The sequence below is a fragment of the Ambystoma mexicanum genome, chromosome 7q, assembly GCF_040938575.1.
Source record: "Ambystoma mexicanum isolate Mex_15411 chromosome 7q, UKY_AmexF1_1, whole genome shotgun sequence".
Lineage (NCBI taxonomy): Eukaryota > Metazoa > Chordata > Amphibia > Caudata > Ambystomatidae > Ambystoma > Ambystoma mexicanum.
In genome coordinates this window covers 153,485,396-153,505,022 of record NC_090941.1, presented here as the reverse complement: position 1 = coordinate 153,505,022, position 19,627 = coordinate 153,485,396, and the positions used below count along the sequence as shown (strand labels likewise).

The 19,627-nt window shown below is 44.2% G+C and overlaps 1 protein-coding gene across 13 annotated transcripts in view; it reads right to left on the bottom strand.

The window, feature by feature from the left end:
• Positions 1-19,627, bottom strand: part of MBNL2 (muscleblind like splicing regulator 2) — a 914,045-nt gene that overhangs the window by 154,095 nt on the left and 740,323 nt on the right. The gene's annotated exons all lie outside the window — the stretch shown is intronic.

Sequence of the window (19,627 nt, the reverse complement as noted above, 5' to 3'; positions counted from 1 at the left end):
GTGAGTGAAGCCATTGATGGGTTGTTTTCGGTAGTGGGATAAGCCAACCGCATGTCTTGAAACAGTTTGCAGAATTTCCATTATTAACCTTTTCATGCTCAGGCTACTTACTGCACTCAGGTTAAGGTTAGGTAGAGACCATGAAAAGTCGAAGTGTAGTGCCAAAGCAAGAAAATTGAGAGTGCGTGTCCTAGACCATCCACTTTGACCAAACAAATGTACATTTTATTTGTGTGGCTCCTTTGTGTTGGATAGAGAATCGAGGGCAGTGCTACCATATCTTCTTGCAAGCGCTTCTCTCAGCGCAATTCAAAAATGAACATTAATTGCAGGGAGCTATTACACTCCTGCTTGTAGCTCGGAAGAGTCTGGTAGCTTGAAACCAAATGCTAACAGGAGCTTCCTTTAATTTCCCAGGCCAACAGATGTCAGAAACAAAGCAATCTGACATTCATTCTGTTTAGGAATGTGCTTAGGGGAATTGGGACACAACTACAAGATATTTAAAGCATAATGGCAGGTGTAAGAATTTCAAGTTGCAAGCTACTCAGCAGGCATAAATGTCACTCATCTCTCAGGATGAATTCCAGTTCACTGACTGCACACAGAAAATCATCTCTAACTCGTCAAAAGTGAATTGGGGCAGGATATTATGGACTTGTGAATTAATGATGGATGTGGGCCTGTGATTTCAACCAAAACCTTTCCAAGAGAAACCAGTAATAAATCTGGAACCAAAACTAAGCAGGTCAGTATTAGGATACAATATAGGAAGCCCTTGTTTTATGCACTTAGCAAAAGGTCCATCATGATCAAAGTGAGCAATCAAAGACATAAGGCAATATGAGAAAGATAGTAGTTAAGGTACCGTTTGTCCTCAAGATCGGGCCAGTATACAGGGAGAGTTGCTTCAGTTCTGGTGTCACCCATTTGAAAGGCGGGAAATTGAGCCTAGTTCTGGTTTACATTAGCAGTAATCAACTACCTTTGAATTATTTTAATGCCTAAGATCAGGCTTAATTGTAGTGTTATTTGAATCAGCTCAAAAAAGCCTATTGTAATTCAGAGTTTAATGTCAATCAATTCTATCGTTTTTAAATTTACCAAGATGTAGGTCATATGAATTGGTAGCCTCATCTGGAAGGGAGCAGGCGATTATCCTGCATATCAGAGTTCATGTTTACACTTTGCAGATGTGTCCCCATCAAAAGTAGCTGTTGCGTCCCCTTTTGCTTATGCTTTTCAGTGACCATGCAAAGAAATGGTTCTAGAATCAGGTTAAATGTAGAAAAACAAAAAGTGTTCGGAAACCGTTTGTAGAACAACGCGGAAGGCAGACACATACAGCAGGCACAGAGACACAAGTACATAGAAAACTAAAAGAAAGCCATTTGTTACATGCAATAGCATAGAAAGACAACACCGACCACATCTATTGAGAAAGAGACGAGCACAGATACATTACTATAAAGCTGTAGGAGGCTGTTCCCGCAATGGATGTGAGATTTAACAGAGGGATCATGTAGTAAAATGAACATGTGCAAAATCTAAAGATCCCAGCGGGTGGTGTAAGAAACTCACACAGGACCCACAAAATTGGAACCTAAAAGAAAAATCAAAAGCAGCAGAAGAAAAATAAATCTTCCAATTAGTAATAACATAAAAGCCATACAGGACAGAGATAGTGTGGAGTTAAAAGCACAAGCGTGTCCTGAACTGCACCCGGGTGTATAAGACAAATGTACGTTTTCCAAAGAAAAGAAGCCCCTGAAGAAGTTCCAATGCTTAGCTCTGTAGCCAAAGAGGAACGAAAAATGTTGGGCAGGCTAAGAATTGTATTTTTAATAAAATAGGGACTAAAGATACGAGATTAGATTTCTAATACCTTTTCATTTGTATATAGCATATTGCACTTTATCGAACAAATGAGTATGAATGAATGGTCCGGGGTTGAAAGACTGAGGTAGAAATGTTCGGGGGAGAAAATACAAGATTATTTTTCTGAAATAAGCTTTTCTCCTCTGAACATTTCCGACTTGGCCCACACCCCTACCCACACCCCCTACTTACCTTGCTTCCGATTCGCTGTGTCCCTGCAATGCCTGTTCCCTTTCAATTCCGTGATCGGGAACCGGCGCCGCAGGTGCTGTTCCTTTTTTACGGGACAGCTGAGGGGGACACTTCTACAACCGCCAGTTCCAAATGCGCGATTTGGTTGAACTTTTCGGCCGTTTGGAATTTTCGAACAGCCGAAATTCAGCCAAATCATGCATTCAGGCTTTTCAACTCTGTCATTTTGACCGATTCCTGAATTAATTGTGTACAATAATCCACAGATAGGGATGGTATATTGATATTAGATAGTATATTGTAATAAATGTAATTTAAAATGCATTATAATCAGGGTGCCGTTACAAATGGAATAACAGCAGAATTTGTATTTGTTCTCCGCCAATGTAGTAGACATTAGACAAATGGTATTCAACAAAGTGCATTTATTGAATAAACTGATGCAACACTGATACAGGCAGTGTATTGACTGTCTCCGACAAATAAGTTGTTTTGTTCACTAAGATGTATATACCAGGAGTACCCATGTGTCTTTCTGATCCCCTGGGGTCTCATTTTTGTATAGCTGAAAAACAAAAAATGCACCAGACCAAATAAAGTGAACACAGCCAACAGCTGTGTGCTTAAAACAGTAAGCAGCTAACATGAGAAAGCCTTTCACTCACAGAGAATGCATTTAACTTAGAAATGACCAGCTCCAAGTAGTCAAAGCCACGCTGCTCGGCCTCTACTCACTACAACAGCAATGAACAGATCAAGCAAATAAACAATATTTAACAAGAATGATCCGATATGTGTTTCTTTGGAAACAACTTTTCACGAGCACAGAAAAATATAAAATTGTTAGACGGACAGTATTTCACATGTGTCACAATAGTTTCAATTTTATAATGTATCCACTTTTTCACTTTTCAAAGGAGCTTAAAGTGTGACAAACGGCAGAGCTAAACAAACAGATAAAGGCCTCAGGAATCTGATGGTCAAAAGACAGTCTATCGTTTCTGATCGTGACAAATTTATGGAATATGTAATGTTTTCACATCAGATCCAGTTCTAGAAGCAGTGTATAGCCTTGCTGTTCTCGATGAACTTGCTCAATGCGATCAGCTTTTATTCACTTTGTGGACTCCCAAGGGGACAGCATGATCTCTAAATGCTGCCACTGCACTGTTTCGGATAGGTTGTTTTGAATTGGGGAGGCTGACCACATGGAATCCATTTACCTTTCAAATACATAAACAGGGTGCCAAGTGGTTCACACATCCAAACTCAACCAGCTCAAGAAAATAAAAGGGGAGGCTCGAGCCAAGCTGTGTAGAAAGCCACTCGCCAACATACAAAATGACTTACTACAGGCATCTTTGGATCTAGAGAAGAAACGGTGGAATCAAAGAAAGCTCACCACACACGCACCATGTACAGTTTGCATAGCACATCCAGGAGGACATTTACTAGTTCCTCAAGGAACTGAAAGCTTTTCAGCCTGCAACATATATCTGGCCCCCTTGAAACAATCTTACATCAGCAAGACAATGCAGCATATCCCAGACAAGTTGGACCAAAAATGCCCAACACTAAAACCCATGTTTGAAGTTGCACGAAATAGACGAACACCATTACTAAGAGCCTTCTGCACCTCTTTATGAAATAATTCATAAGCTCCATCAACAGTGGCAACCCAGCAGGGCTGCTCACATGCCCCCTTAGACACATGCATGAACCATAATCCAATACCTGGACTCACCCTTCTATCCCAATGCCTCACCAACTCATCTACAGAACAAGAGGTCTTCCGGTGAGCCTTCAAAAGTAATCTTCATTAAACCTGTACTTAAAAATCCGGTAGCACACCCTAACTCCCCAGCAAACAATGTCGAAATTGCCAAACGCACCATTTAAAGCGAAAATCCTTAAGAAATGAATCTATCAATAACTCAGATCACGTTGAAACGCATCAACATCGATTCAGGCCAATGAGAGGTACACAGAGTTGACAATCTTACCTGGGACATGTTAAAGAAAAATGTCGACTAAAACGCACCATCTGCACTCATCCTCCTGGATAGATCAACACTGGACAACCTCAACCATGAAATCCTGCTAAAGATTCCTCGCAGAGAAGACCAAGACCACACAAGGCCCCTTTCCGGGCATGCCCCAATTTTATCAACAGGGAGTTGCCCATGGACCCAGTCTTTGGCCACAGCTCTTCAGCATTTACACAACTACACACCTAGAACAACAGTGTGAGCCTCGCATGCATCAACAATGCAAATAATACCAATATAAATTACAAACGTACTGACAATGCTAAAAACAATAAACCAGACTCTGGTTGGCACTTCTATCGCAAATGTCAAAAACCGGACAACATAAAATGGACTCAAATTTGACCCAACCAAAATTATCTGTGGCAAGACACCAACCATTATAAAGACAATGGGAAACTGCCCAAAACGAGTGCAACTATGAAAAATCTTCATGATGTTCATGGCCAAGGCCCTCAAATTTGAAACTATGGTAAAATCCAACCCAACAAGCTGCTTCTTTAATTACCAAACAAACGGTTGCATCATGCCATACCTGAACTGCAAAGAACCAGAGCTGTCATTGCACTTGTACTCTCTAGGCAAGACTATGCCAAGAGAGCCTCTAGCTCTGTCTCCCAGAATATCTACTAAACAGACTGAAAAGTGCTCAAAACACAGTGGCATTAGTTCCACAGGGACTACAAAGACAAAAACATCGCCCGATCAAACATAGCATGCAATTCAGCACTATGTATTACCCACCATGTGTTTTCCAAGGCAAATGTCCAGACTCCACCAAATGGTCATTCATCCACTACCAGTAAATGAGAGTGCACCTCGGTAGAAATGCAGCTTTAGTAGAAATGCCACCTACGATCTGGAAATTTCAGAGCAAAGAACCATCCTTTGCATTTCTGTATTCAAGTTTTAGACCTCAGGTTCTGGTCATCTGTGCACAGAGGAGAACCACCCAATTGTCAGAATTGGCCATTTACAGGACAACATCCAACAGGACAACCTCTTTCCTCAGCTGGCTCCCCCAACCCCTCTCCTCCGTTAATTTCACAGTTGGTTGTTTGGTGTTCAGGGCCTTTATGCATCCTCGGGGCCCTGACCTCCCACACCAAATCTTCCCAGCTTCTGTCTATCCTCAGAACTTGCCTCAGCTCACCCTCCACCGTGGAGGCTTGCACTTACCTTACATTTCACCTGTTGCTCACCCATGAGCACTCCCACACCTATTCCATTCCCCCTCCCTTCGGCACTTGCACGTTCTAAAGACTCACAAGGCATGGTAGGTTCGCTCACCCCTCCCACTGTATTTAATATTTGTTTATGTATCTCAATTTTTTTCACATCCCTTTGTCTGCTCCCCGTTGCCCTGTGGGCGCTTTGAAACAGTAGTTGCTTCCTGTATAAGTGCCTAACAAGCAAACCATGAATACAATAAATAAAATGGTTCAGCACAAGACAAGACCAAATAGGAGCATACTGGACCAACAAAACCACAGCCATCCTAGAGCAAGAAAGCCCTCTGGAAACAAACGGACATGTGAGCACAGAGAAAGGTGGAACCCTTACGGCATTTTGCAACACAAAGGAGTATATCAGACCTGAATTGAAAATGACAATGATGGGATCAGCAATGATGGCAAAGCGCAATGCAGCTGAAACGGGCCCTTTTCAGGTTAGCTCTCATCAACACATGATTCACAGCAGTGCACAGGTCAATCAAACTTGGGTGATTGGACTCCGAAGGTTGGGTCTGCCAAGCTCTTGGTTTTTAAACACCCCAGAATAACAAGAACTCTGCCCCTGTGGAGAACAACAGGACTAAAACCATCTGATGATCAACAAGAGACAGGAACTCTAATGGTTCAATCTAGTACTAAAAAAACATAACGGTCATCACTAATCCCACCACCATCTTCTTCCCAAATGACTTCATCCTCCCACCTTACACCACACCCCGCCACACATAGCTAAACCACACACCAGTCCCTTCGACTCAGCAACTTCATGACCATCAATGCCACATTTGCCTGATGGAGCCATTCCAAATGCAACATCTTAAGCTCCATCTCATATGCACAAATGCACACAAGCCCCTGGGTCCCCAAACAAGCAAGCAGCAAACTATTGCAGAGCACTGTAATTTATTAGATCTTGGCGTCTCTCGTCTGCCAAATCATGTAGAACCATACTATCAAATAGGACTCTGTCCTGAACTGCTCAACAACCCAGGTTTCGTACCTGACAAATATGAGGAAAATGTATTCAGACACAATCATACTACTTACCAATTTTTAATTTTGGTTAGAAAGAACTATGTCTGCCAGAACTCAGTGAAAAACAAAGATGAAACACAAACTACCTCGGTCTCCCGTTATTCATCTCAATACACACCTTTTTTGATTCACATTGTTGTTATTTTTCTAAAGGAACTATGTGAGCATGCATTGCCCAGATTTAAAAAAAACAACATTTGTTTTTCACAATTAATTCAAAACATCTATAAAAAGGAAAAATACACAATTTCTCTTTTTCTTTGGTAATCTCTACAAAGGTTTTCTAAGTTTGACATCATCGTATTTTCAATACAGAGAATAATGTCCCACTGTTTGTACCAGATATTAATTTCATAGAAAGTAATGGCATTTCGTCAGAGTAACATGTCAGGATACGACACGTTTCGGCCTATATTATACAAAATGAACCCCATCCTGTAGGGGGAGGGTGATGGTAGGGGGGGGGGGGAGGGGGAGAGGGGGAGTTCTTCGTTACACAAGGCCTTCTTCAGGACAAGTGATGAGTGGAGTTTGAAGGAACTAAATAACTTAACCCTTGTATCGTCGTGTACCTTGTTGAGCGGACTTTGAACGGAGACTAGCAAACGTCAGCTCTTTGTGCTCTTTACTATGCCTTGAACAGTATTGGCACACCCCGACCAGATATCCTCCACACTTATAAGATGCCCTTGCTGAAGGCTCGGGTTTCTGGAACAGCCGTTGAACATTACTTGCAAAGAAGTAATTCGAAGCACATTTAGGACCAGACTCAGTCCCATTTCACAGCGACCAGCTGCCACAGTTGAGTGTTCTGCTGCTCACGCCGGCTCTTATTTCAAAAATAAATCAAATAAAAGACTAAACGTGGTTAGTGGTTTCCTGCAGGTTTCTCACTTTTGTTAGAGCCCATCCTTTGCCTGCATCTTTGACATTGAAGATGGGTAGCCTAGATCAAACCTTTCAGAACAGTATTTGCATTTTTCAACGGCTCTCAGGGATGCAAACTTCCACCCCCTCGCCCATCTACAAGGGGACACGAAAAAGGGCTGTACATCAACCTTCTGGGGCCATCTCCCTTTGGTAGCAGTTGTATATAGGCGAAAGGGGGCCACAACTAACTATTTGAATTACTGAGATCCTCATGCAGTAAGAAGAGTACCGATTATCTACCAAGGGATCACCAATTCAACTGCACCCTTTCGGCCAATGTATAGAATCCGTCCCAAGCCCTGACCCCAAAATCTCTTTAGTGGGGTCATATTACAAATAAAGCGCACAAACCGTGCCTTCATGTTAACGCTCGCTCATTATGGATCAAGACAGAATTGAGCCAGAAGGCAGTCGGTCTTCAGATGATTTGTGCAGGAGAGAGACTGCAGAAGCAACAGCAGCATCTCTTTTCACTGGGGTCTTGCATAGGATCCTACAGTTGGAATGGATGCTTCCCTATACAGTTGTCAGACCAGACCTTATGTGGTACTCCCAAAACCGTCTGTGGTTTCCCAGCATACTAAAAGGACGCCTCTTCCAATTCGAATTCTCTCCATAAATATTCAAAGCCATTTTTATGGTTGGCAAAGTACTTTTTTTCCTTCAAGGGAAGAGAGTCTCATGCCAAAACAAGAACAGCTCTGCGATGTGCAAATTCATAAACCAGGTGCTCTCATACACACATGAAAACCCTGGCATCGGATCTGTGGATATAATTTCCTAACGGCTCTAGTGGGAACTAACATCCATACTGCCTCCCACATCTTTTGGAGATCTGGAAAACCCAAATACCATTGCTTCGCTTGCTGTGCCTTGGATGGGCACAGAGCGACACTCATCTGGAACACTTTTCTGAATGGGTACCAGGAGGGATGTTTGCTCTCCTCTTCCCCCAAGGACTTAAAGAGTTCAGGTCTCCTTCATGCTACTTGTGTCTCCTTATTGGACACAATCTATAGTATCTGCTGGTGTCCACTTTTTTTTGTTTTTTTTAAATTAGATGTTTTGAGCGAATCGCACCCTATGCCATTGTTCACTGCAAAACTCCATACCATTGTTTTTTTTTAGCTGTCTGCTCCACGCCTTCTTTTGACTTCAAGCTCAAGCGGGGGAAGAGGAGCTTTATCTCAAATCTCTCTTGCCATCAACTGCTACACTTAGCATGCGGGTTTGTGAGAAACTTTAGTCGCTATTGAATCTTGCCACACTTCAAGTTGCAAAACAGAACATCAAATCTAAGTGACTAAAGTTCTGTGAAGGGCCAGAGCAGCCAAGTGTACTTTTTTTTGTAAACGTTCGGCTAGTGGTCACTCCTGGATCAGGGGAGTTTCTCCTATCCTCATGCCAGCCAGTCTGAACCTCAGAGGGAGGCCCAGGTGCCTAGTCAAGTGCAATGCAAGCCCTGACACTGGCAGATCATTTACTCCAGGAAGACACACCACATGGGCATATTATGTGAGCCTAGTAGGCGGGAGTCTGGCGGTTGTGGCGCGCTTCTGTACACAACGCTCTCTGTCCAGAAGGGGCAGGCAATGTTCCCACACATTATTCCAACTGAATGATCTGCTGCTTGCTCTCTGCACTAAATGCACTTGCAGGAAAATTTGGCCTGGATATAAAAACAATGACCACTATCTACCAGAACAGGCCATTGATGCTAGTTCTTAAGGCATGATGCAACCCCTTACAAATGGTTCACTGCCCTGATAAAGTGATCCACTACTCTTCTCCAGCAGTGAGCCCTAAAGGGAAGATTGAAATCAGTCTGTGTACATGGGTGCATTAAAACATGGGATTATCTGTTCCTAGATTGTATAGAGACCCTCACTGGAACAAAAACCCTTTGTCACCTTTGGCAAGCATGCTTATTGACTTGAGAGGATGAGTGCAAGTACAAGCGGAATAAAGCCTCCACGTAGCACATCTACTTAAGAACGACTAATCTGAAAAATTGGTACTGGTGGGAAGGATCCCTCCCCAACAGTCATGTATGCCCTCCTACAGACCGTGCCACAAAACACAAAAACAATTAAGACATGAAAGACGTCAATCCGACATGCATGCTCAATCATGTAAACGTTGAGTATAGAACTTCAGACATGACCGGGATTAGCTCCCAAACTGTCTGTCAAAATTGCCTCAACACTTTCAGCTACTTACAGAAAGGATGAACGACTATCCTGTGAACAAAGACATGTTCCCATTCGGAGGATTCCAGCAGGATCCAAATCAGGAGTGCGAAAAAATGGTCATCAAAGTGCTAGATGAAGCTCTACAACTGCACATTTCACACCATATCAAAATCGACCAGGCTCATTCTTTACAACCAAGAACAGACCCTAGCAAGCCGCCTTGTCAGATTCTGGTATTTTTTTGCACACTAGAGCCCAGCACAATATTTCGGAAGAAAACCATGAAATATGTCTTGATCAGGACTTGGTACCTGAAACCTTGGAGCAGAGTAATCAGTTTCAGAATGCAAAATGTGCTTTACTAGAGTGGGGGAAACAGATCCACTTCAGGCTTTACTGAGTATGACCCGAAGGTAATTGCTCGGATACTGGAACGACAGTCCTATGGGCAGCTCGAGATCCCCAAATATTCTAAAACAACTCTCAGAATTCTACAGAGGGACAATCTATCATCAATCAAACATTAACTTATACTTCTTCAGTTTCACTGACTGTTTTGAGACTTTAAATATCCAATCTGTATAGTTGCACACGATTTGAATGTAAATTTTTAGAGGGTATGGGAATCTAGTAGTGACAAGCTTGGGTGCAGAGGAGGTAACAACCCAGACACGGAGTTGGAATAACGTTAAAAAACAAAAAGGTGTCCGAAGAGTATCGGACACTCCCATCCCCTGCACACCTTTGTGCTGAAAAAACAGCCGAAATAATGTTCAATAAACGTTACTACATTAGTGTTGCGATACCAAATCAATAAATGACAACGTACAGAGAAAATTATTTGTCCAGATCTTTTATGGTTCAAAGTAAAAGGCACAATGCGTTTCGGGATTCAGAATTCACTTCATCAGGTGCAGATGAAAGAGTCTAAAGAATAATACATATGGTCAACTTAATGTAAGATCATCTTAATTCTGAGTCTATGCATCTTTAAATGTAACAATTTATCATGAGATAATAGATTAAATTGATGAACACAAAAGCCATTGGCGACCGTGTGGGGAATTCCCAATAAAGTCATATCAATGGTTATGCTCGCTATGGGCTCCTACAAGTGGAACACAGATGAATAAATCATAAAATTGAACAGATCATTCAGAGGAAAGGGAGATTCCAGTGTGCAAGTCATAACAGGTAAGTGAGCATGCAAGCATGCAGGAATGGTGTGTATCCCGTGTCGTTATCACTGATATCTTTATATGACAGGTACATGAAATTAGTGGAGAAGGTAACTGGACAGTGAACAGCAGAGGTGAAAAAAGGAAGAACACAGAACTTCTGGAACACTGCAGAGGGCCATGTAAAGAAATAATAGAGAGCACTAAGAATATGCGTGAAAAAAGCACCAGAACAACGGTAGTGGAAATGTCCATAGAGGGAGAAAAGAAAAGGTTACCTATTGGATTAGATAGTATCCAAAGTGCATTTGTTCTTAGCAGACGTGGGCTCGGATGGAGCCTTCTCACTTCTGGTAAAGCGTAGAAACTGACTGTCTGCAGGACACCTTTCTCGTGTTAAGCAGCGTAGAGGCTGTAATGGAAACCAACTAATGTAGATTGAATACAGATTTTGGTATTAAACCAGAAAACGAATATCGAGTGAAGGAAAGTTAAATACCTGCGATGTGGGAAAGAAAGGTCTGCTGCGGTCGGAGACACAATCGTGACTGTTGTGTGTAAAGTAGCCATGGCTACACAGGAAGAACCTAGAGAAAGGACTACAGGAGGTAGTGAAAAAACAAAAGAAATGGAACTTAAGTGTGTCTGATGCTAGTGGAGTAACTAGTCAGACAGAATAAAGTTCACATGTAGATGAGGGCTTGAAAGAGGACATCGATGGACATGTTCAATTAATATATAAACTATTCAAATGGATTATTCGTTGGTGTCGGTATTCGCTGGCGACAGTACAGGGGGTAGATCTATACCCACTTCATAGACTCCCTCCACAAGTGAAATGCAATCCAACTCGAGTGCCACACCATTATTGGCAAGCACAGAATCTGTACCTTAGAAGTCTCCTTTTTTAGACCCAAGAAACAAACAAGGAGGAGGCAAGAAGAAAGCTACGATCAAACCAAAGATAATGAATGAAAACATTGTAGTGAATATCTTAAGTAAACCGTTGAGTGATCAACAATTGAGATTATTAAATATGGGCTTATCCTTTGTACCTTGATTTAACACCACCTTATTCACTGAAAAGGTCCATTTTCATAAACTCTTGCGGAAAATGCACTTGCAGATGTTTTTTGAACTCCAGTCTCCCTTAGAATAGACTCATCTTTTGACCTCTTGGAATTACGGCCTGCCAATGGCTGCCAAGGAGAAAACCACAGCACATGTTGAGTACTGACACAGGTGCATGGTGGAAAACCTGTGATGGCCAAGAAAAACATCAAAAAGTGCCACGGGTTATCGGTTGCGTGACCTGTAGTGAGTGGATTGTATAGTCCGACAACTACACCTAGACTAACAACCCCTAAATTGGAACGAGCAACAGAAAGCCAAGATACAAAGGCTTTGTGGTAAAAGTACTGAAGTGAAAGAAATCATCTGTTTGAACTGTCAATGAGTAAAAAAGGATAAACAGGAAGTATCATTGAAAGTCAAGAGACTTGGCACTGTATTGACCTTGGGCACGGGATCCCTGCATATCCTGGAAATACCTTGAACTTGGGGAAGGGAAGCCAGAGACCTTTTTGGAACTATTTTTAACTTGGGGAAGGGGAAATTCAAACACCGGAGCTGGATGAAGCTCAGAACTTTATTCTGAACACCGTTTCTTTTATTGGCGACATCCGTACACATTGTTTAGCTTTAGTTGTGAGGGAAAGTGCAGATTCTGGACACAAGACAGACTTCAGTTGAACTTGACTCAGACTATCCTTAGTTTCTTAGGCAGGGAAATCCCATTTTAGTACAGGGCAAGTTAGGCCTTACTTCATCATGACATTTAAATCTGTTGTCTGCGTCTTGCATCCCGATGCCGTCACACTGCGTGTATTGGATGATGTTGCAGATAGATCCTCTTCGTTAGGGATTTCCGAGACCCACGACCCCTCCCCCCCCCCCCGCGACCCCAATCAGGGTTACTCTTAGAAACTTAGAAGAGGGTCAAAGGCTGGTGGATAGAGGGCATCTGTTACATTGTTACATTATCAAGGCTAGACTATACTTTTCTTTCCAACTGACATTGGAGCTTCTCTCACTAAGCCATCAGTAGCCATGGCGCTTAGCTCATGAATTAGCAGTTTCAATTTTAGTTTGAGGCCTTTCGTATCATTCTCCGGTGACTATGGTAAAACTTAGTGAGGGATATTTCAAATCTATTGCTTTGCTTCAAATTTTGTTTAGACAATCTCTTGCGCTTTCAGATTTGCAATCAAGATAGAGGACTCTTGAGCTTAATGGGATAGGAGAGGTCTCACTGTCGTATGGGATGCTTCGAAGGTGGTGGTTGGAAGAGTATAAATATAAAATTGCTTCTTTCACAATAAAAGGCTGGAAAAAACTTCAAACCTTTGAAGCACCTGTTAAGGCCTTGGAATCGGTTTATATCCAGTCGGGAACCCTGAGATACAACCGATGCTCACAACTGCAAACTGTGCGCTCAATAAGCTATGCACTGCAAGAAGTTTATTCCGTCAAAAGTGCAATAATTCTGCATAGTTGGTGGCTCATTTGATAAAAATAAAGGTGGATGCCTGATCATATACCAGACATGCATACTACGGAGGAACCAATGTCTCCAGATCCCAAAATTATTACATCATTTTCTTACCGAATCCAAGGAACTTTACTCTACTGAACTACCAAATCTAGAATATTATATTACAGGCTATTTGCAGTTTGTCCACTCTAGTTAGATTGGGCTGATCAGCCTACTAGGCTAAAGATACTATCAAGACACTTGAAAACAACAAAGCCCCAGGCCCTAATGGTTTGCTGTCCGAGAATTAATTTTCCAAAGTGTTTATTCCACACCTTACTAAATTGTTTAATCTCTTTTTACAGCCACAGGTTGTTCCGGATCTTATACAACAGGTTCACGTAAGAATACTTTGTCCTATGGAAACTATCGTCCTCTCTTTTTTTAAATATGGATCTTAAGATTCTCACAAAATGTTTGCTAACAGAGTTCAGAGTGGCATTTGGGATCTGGGGAGCATTCATCAATAATCAAACATTCAGACAACACAGTAGTGTATAATGAATCATCCATCGTAGGAAAACTGAGAATGGTACTACTCCTTAATATCAATCAGTGCTGAAAAGGCATTTCTTCAAGTAAATGGCCTTTTTTTGCCTCAATCTTTATTGAAATTTGTTTACCCCCCCCCCACGGTATATTTCATAGATTCATACACTATATAATCTACCCAAGGCTTAGATGTCTATGGGCAATCACAACTCTGAACCATCTTTGAAATGTTCCTCTCACTCAATGTCCCATTATCTTTTTGCGGTTGCCCTGGAACACCCATCAAGGTCCGGGCCTCTGTTGGTATTAAATGGTCACCTTTGGAAACATGGAAAAGAGCTTACACTTTAATGTGTATGATATATTGTTTGCACTCTCGCATCCAGGAGATGTTACAAAAAGGATCTCTCTTATGGATCTTACCCTGAATACAAGATCAAATGGTACATCAAAGTACTGCCACGTCTCATCCCCTTTCCTCCATACTGTATGGGCGCCCCTCACTAGGTACAGGGAAACAGAACATTTTTCACCAGAAGAAATGGTCTTCGCCTTAAATTTAGATGCGTGTGGGGGCATGTGCTCCGTTGACTCCACCCACCAGTCCCACACCCCATTCCTCTTCTATACGTCGATATGTGTGAACCGATTTCACCAGCGCAAGGGCAACTCCTTCCCTGAGAATTGTTCAAGCAGGAGGGGCCTTCCAGGTCGTAAAACCAGCAAAGGGACTGAGGCTCCAGAAGCTACCGGCCACCGGGCTGATGGGGTTCAATGTTCCTCCCGGTCCCACTGCTCACCGGCCGCAAGGCTCTAGTACCGGGGATCTCCCAGGAGGGGCTCTGCTCTTCTACTGGGCCCGATCCCAAGAGGGTATGTAAACACATTACCAGCACTATCGGCATCATGGCAGTGGGGACTTTGCCACGCAGATCCCTATAGAAGGTGCAGGGAAGGGCCGCGCCTGCAGGCGGAGACTGGTCCCAGTACTACAGTCACCACGCAGCAGGCACGGGGCGCAGTACAGGATAAAATGACCACCTGGCCAGACAAAATGGCTGCGCTTATAGGGCCTTCCCATCCCAGCGCGCAGGACTCGGAACGCACGTCAAGGTGGGATTGGTCAACACCAGTTACCTGGTCCACTTCATACCCAACTGCATCCGCACAGGGGCGATTCACAGAACCTCAATACAGGAGGCAAGGGGCGGCGAGAGCACAGCAACAGGTACAGGTCCAGGTCCAAGGACCCAATCCCACGTCAGTGAGATCTTCACCAGTATGCAAGGACAGGTTCTTCGAGCAGTTCCTCACCCTCATGAGGTCGCCTCAGCCACTGCTGCCAGCACCACCCTCCAGCCTTCCACCAGCAGCACCTGACCTGCAGGACACAGACAACGATGAGGACCAGGACACTTCCTCCTCAGCCAGGGCCTTCCACGAGAGGCTAGCCAACGTTATCTGGGGATCTCGCAGCCGCATGTTGAACAACTAGAGGCGGTGGTATTGCCAGAGGTGTTGACCATCCGCTCAACCACAAGAACCGGCATTCCTCGCCAAAAGGATGTCTAATCCTTGGTCAAGAAGGAGTGGGTAAAGCCACATTCTACACAACCGATGAATAAGCACCTAGATGCCAAATACTTCTGCCGTACTTATCTCAAGGCCATGGGGGCTTATAGAAAGTCCGGAAATAACCTTCTCCTCCTCCAATCTGGTGGTCAAAAAACACCCAGGGGTCCTGACCAGATTGTATCCGCCAGTCAAGTGACGACACCCGGTCTGGGACCTCAACGTGGTGCTTGCTGCCCTGACCCAAAAACCTTTTGAGCCCATGGCATCAGTGGACATCAGGCTTGTTACCATCAAGACAGTGCTTCTTGTTGGCCTCACCTTGGTGCGAAGGAGTAGTGAAATCCAGGCCCTGATGGCATCAGAGCCACATACCACATTCCACCGGGACAAGGTGGTGCTTAGGATGCACCCTTCATTCCTCCCAAAGGTTGTGTCATCCTTCCACCTGAACGAGGAGATAGTACTTCCAACCTTCTTACCAAATCCAAAGGATGAGGCAGAGAAAGTGTTGCACTGCCTGGATGTCATCTTATGAGGAAACATGCATGCCCATGCCATCAGAGCCAAGGCCACGTCTGTGGCTTTCCAAAGGCACGTGCAATGGCAGACAATCAGCAAGGCGGCGATTTGGGCCTCTCCATCAGCCCTTCGCAAGCACTATTGCTTGGACGCCAGCACCAGATCAGATGCAGCATTCGGCCAGGCAGTTTTAAGAAACCTGTTTTCCAAAGAGGGTCAACTCTCCTCCCCAGGGCTTCATTCTGATGTAATCGCCCATACAGTAGGAGTAATTATACGTTACTCACTGTAGTGACCAACGTACTCCTAGTCCATAGTCCCCTTGTGAAGAGTTGGGTGGGGAAAAGTTACCTGCGCCGGCTGCTCAGGAGAACCCTTGGAGCGGTGGCTCTTCTTCAGAGGGGAAGAGGAATGTCGGTGTGAAGACTCACTACGGAAGTTGGACTTCTTCCAATGCTGCTTCTTATCCGTTTCCATGCGCGGAGTCACCTGAGCTTCAGAGCGTCGATCTACCCAGTGCTACCTTGGACGAGACAGCAAAGCCTCACCCTTCGGCTTGTAGAAGCAAGTGAAGAGTTTTGCTGCCCTATGCTAGAGGGCCTTGGGGTGCTTGGACTGGCACGACTCACAATTCTGGTTGTCGTGGACCCTGCCTAAGCAATATAAACAAATCGGGTGCACATTTCGCAGTCGCACTCCGCACATGGCTTGAAGCCCGAGGCCTTAGACTGAGTAGGTATGTCAGAGAAAAAGTAAGCTTGACATGCGTGTCCCTGATTAGCGAATGGAATATATGGAAAAAAGGAACGGAGGTCACATGTGCAGAGTCACCATATATGATACATTACTCACCGTAATTGTATTTCTGATGTTTGTATCTGCTTAGATTCCCATGCTATGCATAGGCCGACATCTAATGGAAGCTGCAGAGTATTACAGTTTTCGAAACTCGAAAAGAGACGTCGACCAGGCGTGCCAGTAATACTATCCCTAGTGTGAAGTCCACTGTACCCATGGTCCTTCAAGCGTCTAGGTCCCTCAGATTGTTTCTGAGATGAGGTAGCATGAAGTGTAGCGCCAGTACAGGTGTATTAAAGCAGATATGTATCAGATAAAGCTCATATAAACATCTATGCACCTTCTTTCCAAGGGGAGGAAGGGTGGGCGCATGTGAATCTAAGCAGATACAAGCATCAGAAATACGATTACGGTCATTTACGCATCCCTTCTGAGGCTTGTGAAATCTGCTGATATCACATGCTATGCATAATTAGCAAGCAGTTTTAGGAGAAAGTGGTGAATTGTGAGAAGGTTCAGCAGCAAATAGATGTTTTAGAGCCGCTTGTCCCACCTGTGTATCTGCTTTGGAATGAGTGTCAATGCAGTAATGCTGAGTGAAAGTATGTACTGTACCTGACTATCCATCTGGAGATGCCATTCTTGGAAATGCAGTCTCCTTCTCTGCCTGTTGCTACGGAGACAAACAGTTGGTCTGTTTTCCTGAGTGGTCTGGTCTCGTTTACATAGTAAAGGACCACCCTCCTTACATCTAGTGTATGGAGTTTTTTTCTCAGCTGAGCTCGTTGGGTTCTGAAAGAAGGCTGGTAGCTCAATTGATTGGTTTACGTGAAATATGGAGATGAACTTAGGTGAAAACCTAGGGTGTGTACGTAAAACCAATTTGTTCTTGTGGACGACAAAAAGGGTCCTGCACTGACAATGCATGAAGTTCACAGACCCTTCTTATGGAATTGATAGCCACTAAGAAGGAAGTTTTATAGCTAAGGTGTTTAAGATTTGCCTTATGCATAGGCTCAAAGGGAGGTCCCATGAGCTTTGCAAGAAATACATTGAGATCACAGCCTGGCGGTGCGTTTGAAATTGGAGGGTGAATTCTCTTTACTCCCTCCATGAATGCTTTGATGACGGGGACTTTCCACCACACTACTTTACACTGAGAGGTGGTGTAAGCTGATAAAGCTGCCAGGTGGACCTTAATAGAATTGAATACCAACCCTGCGTCTAACAAGTGGAGCATATAATGAAGAATGTGGGATGGAGTACATTCTACAGGGTTTATTTGTTTAAACTGGTACCAAATTGCTAATCTCCTCCACTTGTCGAAATAACAGTGTCTGGTGTTTGGTTTACCAGCTTCCTTGAGGATGTCAATACACCTCTGTGGAAGGTTTAGATGTCCAAACTATGACCTCAGGAGCCATGCTGCCAAGTTCATTGAGTGAGGTTGAGGGTGTACTGTTATTCCACCGTGTTGTGTCAGTAAGCTGGTCTGGCACGGGAGTTTGGTGGGCTCGCACAGCGCCAGTTTGCGCAGATGTGGATACCATGGTTGTCTCGCCCACATAGGAGCAACTAGGATGAGCGTCTTTTGTTCTCTGTGAATCTTGTTCACCAGCCTGCTCATTAGAAGAGTTGGGGGACTGGGGGGAAGCGTAAGCAAAGCAAATTTCCCTAACCAGCTCATCCATAGGGCGTTCCGCTTGGAGTCTGGTTGGAGAAACGGGGATGAGAAGTCTGGGCATTGCTCGTTTTCTCTTGTAGCGAACAAGTCTAGCGTGGGGTAACCCCACTGTGAGAAGATGTGGTCTACATTTGTGTCTAATTGCCATTCGTGTTCCTCTGGTAGGGGATCTCTGCTCCGCGAGTCCGCTAGTGTGTTGAGTTCCTGTGGAACGTGTTGGGAAGATAGGAACATCCACTGTTTGAGTGCCCATTTCCATACTTTGTGTGCTCGCTTGGACAGATTTGGAGAAAGTGTGCCCCCCCTGCTTGCTGATGTAGAACATTGCGGCGGTGCCGTCGTTGAGGATCTGTACCGACTGATTTGTTAGCTGTGCTTCGAATGCTTGATGCGCTTTGAATACCGTCAGATGTTCTAGCAGGTTGATGTGGTTCTGTGCCGTGATGCGAGTCCAAAAACCATGTGCTGTGTTATGAAGGGGATGTGCCCCAACACCCGGAGGGTGACGCGTCTGTTGTAACTACCGAAGGGTTTCCCCTTCAACAGATTCTCCTTTGTCTGCCAGAGTAGGTTTTCTACTAGTGTGGGTGAAACGACCACTAGATCTTCACACTTACCGCTTGCCTGAGACCACTGTTTCGCCAACCACTCCTGCATGGGCCGCATTAGCAAACATGCGTGTGGGACCAGGTAAATTCAAGATGCTAGCATGCCGAGCAAACGCATTGCTTTGCGTACGCTTATCTGGTGACAGGCTTGATACAGAGGTATTTGCAGTAGGATGTTCTGAACTCTTTCCTTTGATAGAAAGACTAATCCTTCTTTCGTGTTTATGACGGGTCCTAGGAACTGTTGGGTTGTGCTTGTTAATGTTAAAGGACATTTGTCCCGTGCACTATCACCACCGGAGTGGTCCCCTGGCGCTCTTGCTGCTCTTAAAGAGGAGGGGAGGGGGTTAGTGGGAGGAAGCTGGAAAAGTGCAAAGAGCAGTGATGTGCTGTTGGCGGCCTCAGCCCGGTGGGTCCGTTGGCTGGGCCTGGGTGTTTGCGGTCAGTAGTCGTAGTGTACTGTTTGCAAGTCTATGTGTGTTTTTGTTTTGTTGTAATGTAGTGAAGTTTGTGTGGTTTGTTTTGCAGTAGGTTTGTGGTTGTGTTCGGTTTGTAGTTTGAGAGATGTATGCGGAGGGGGGAAATTGTTAGTGCAAGTTGGTTAGTTGGCATCTCTATCCTGACTTGAGGCGGTGGGATTCGGCTTCTGTAATCTCCCCAGATGGGTTTC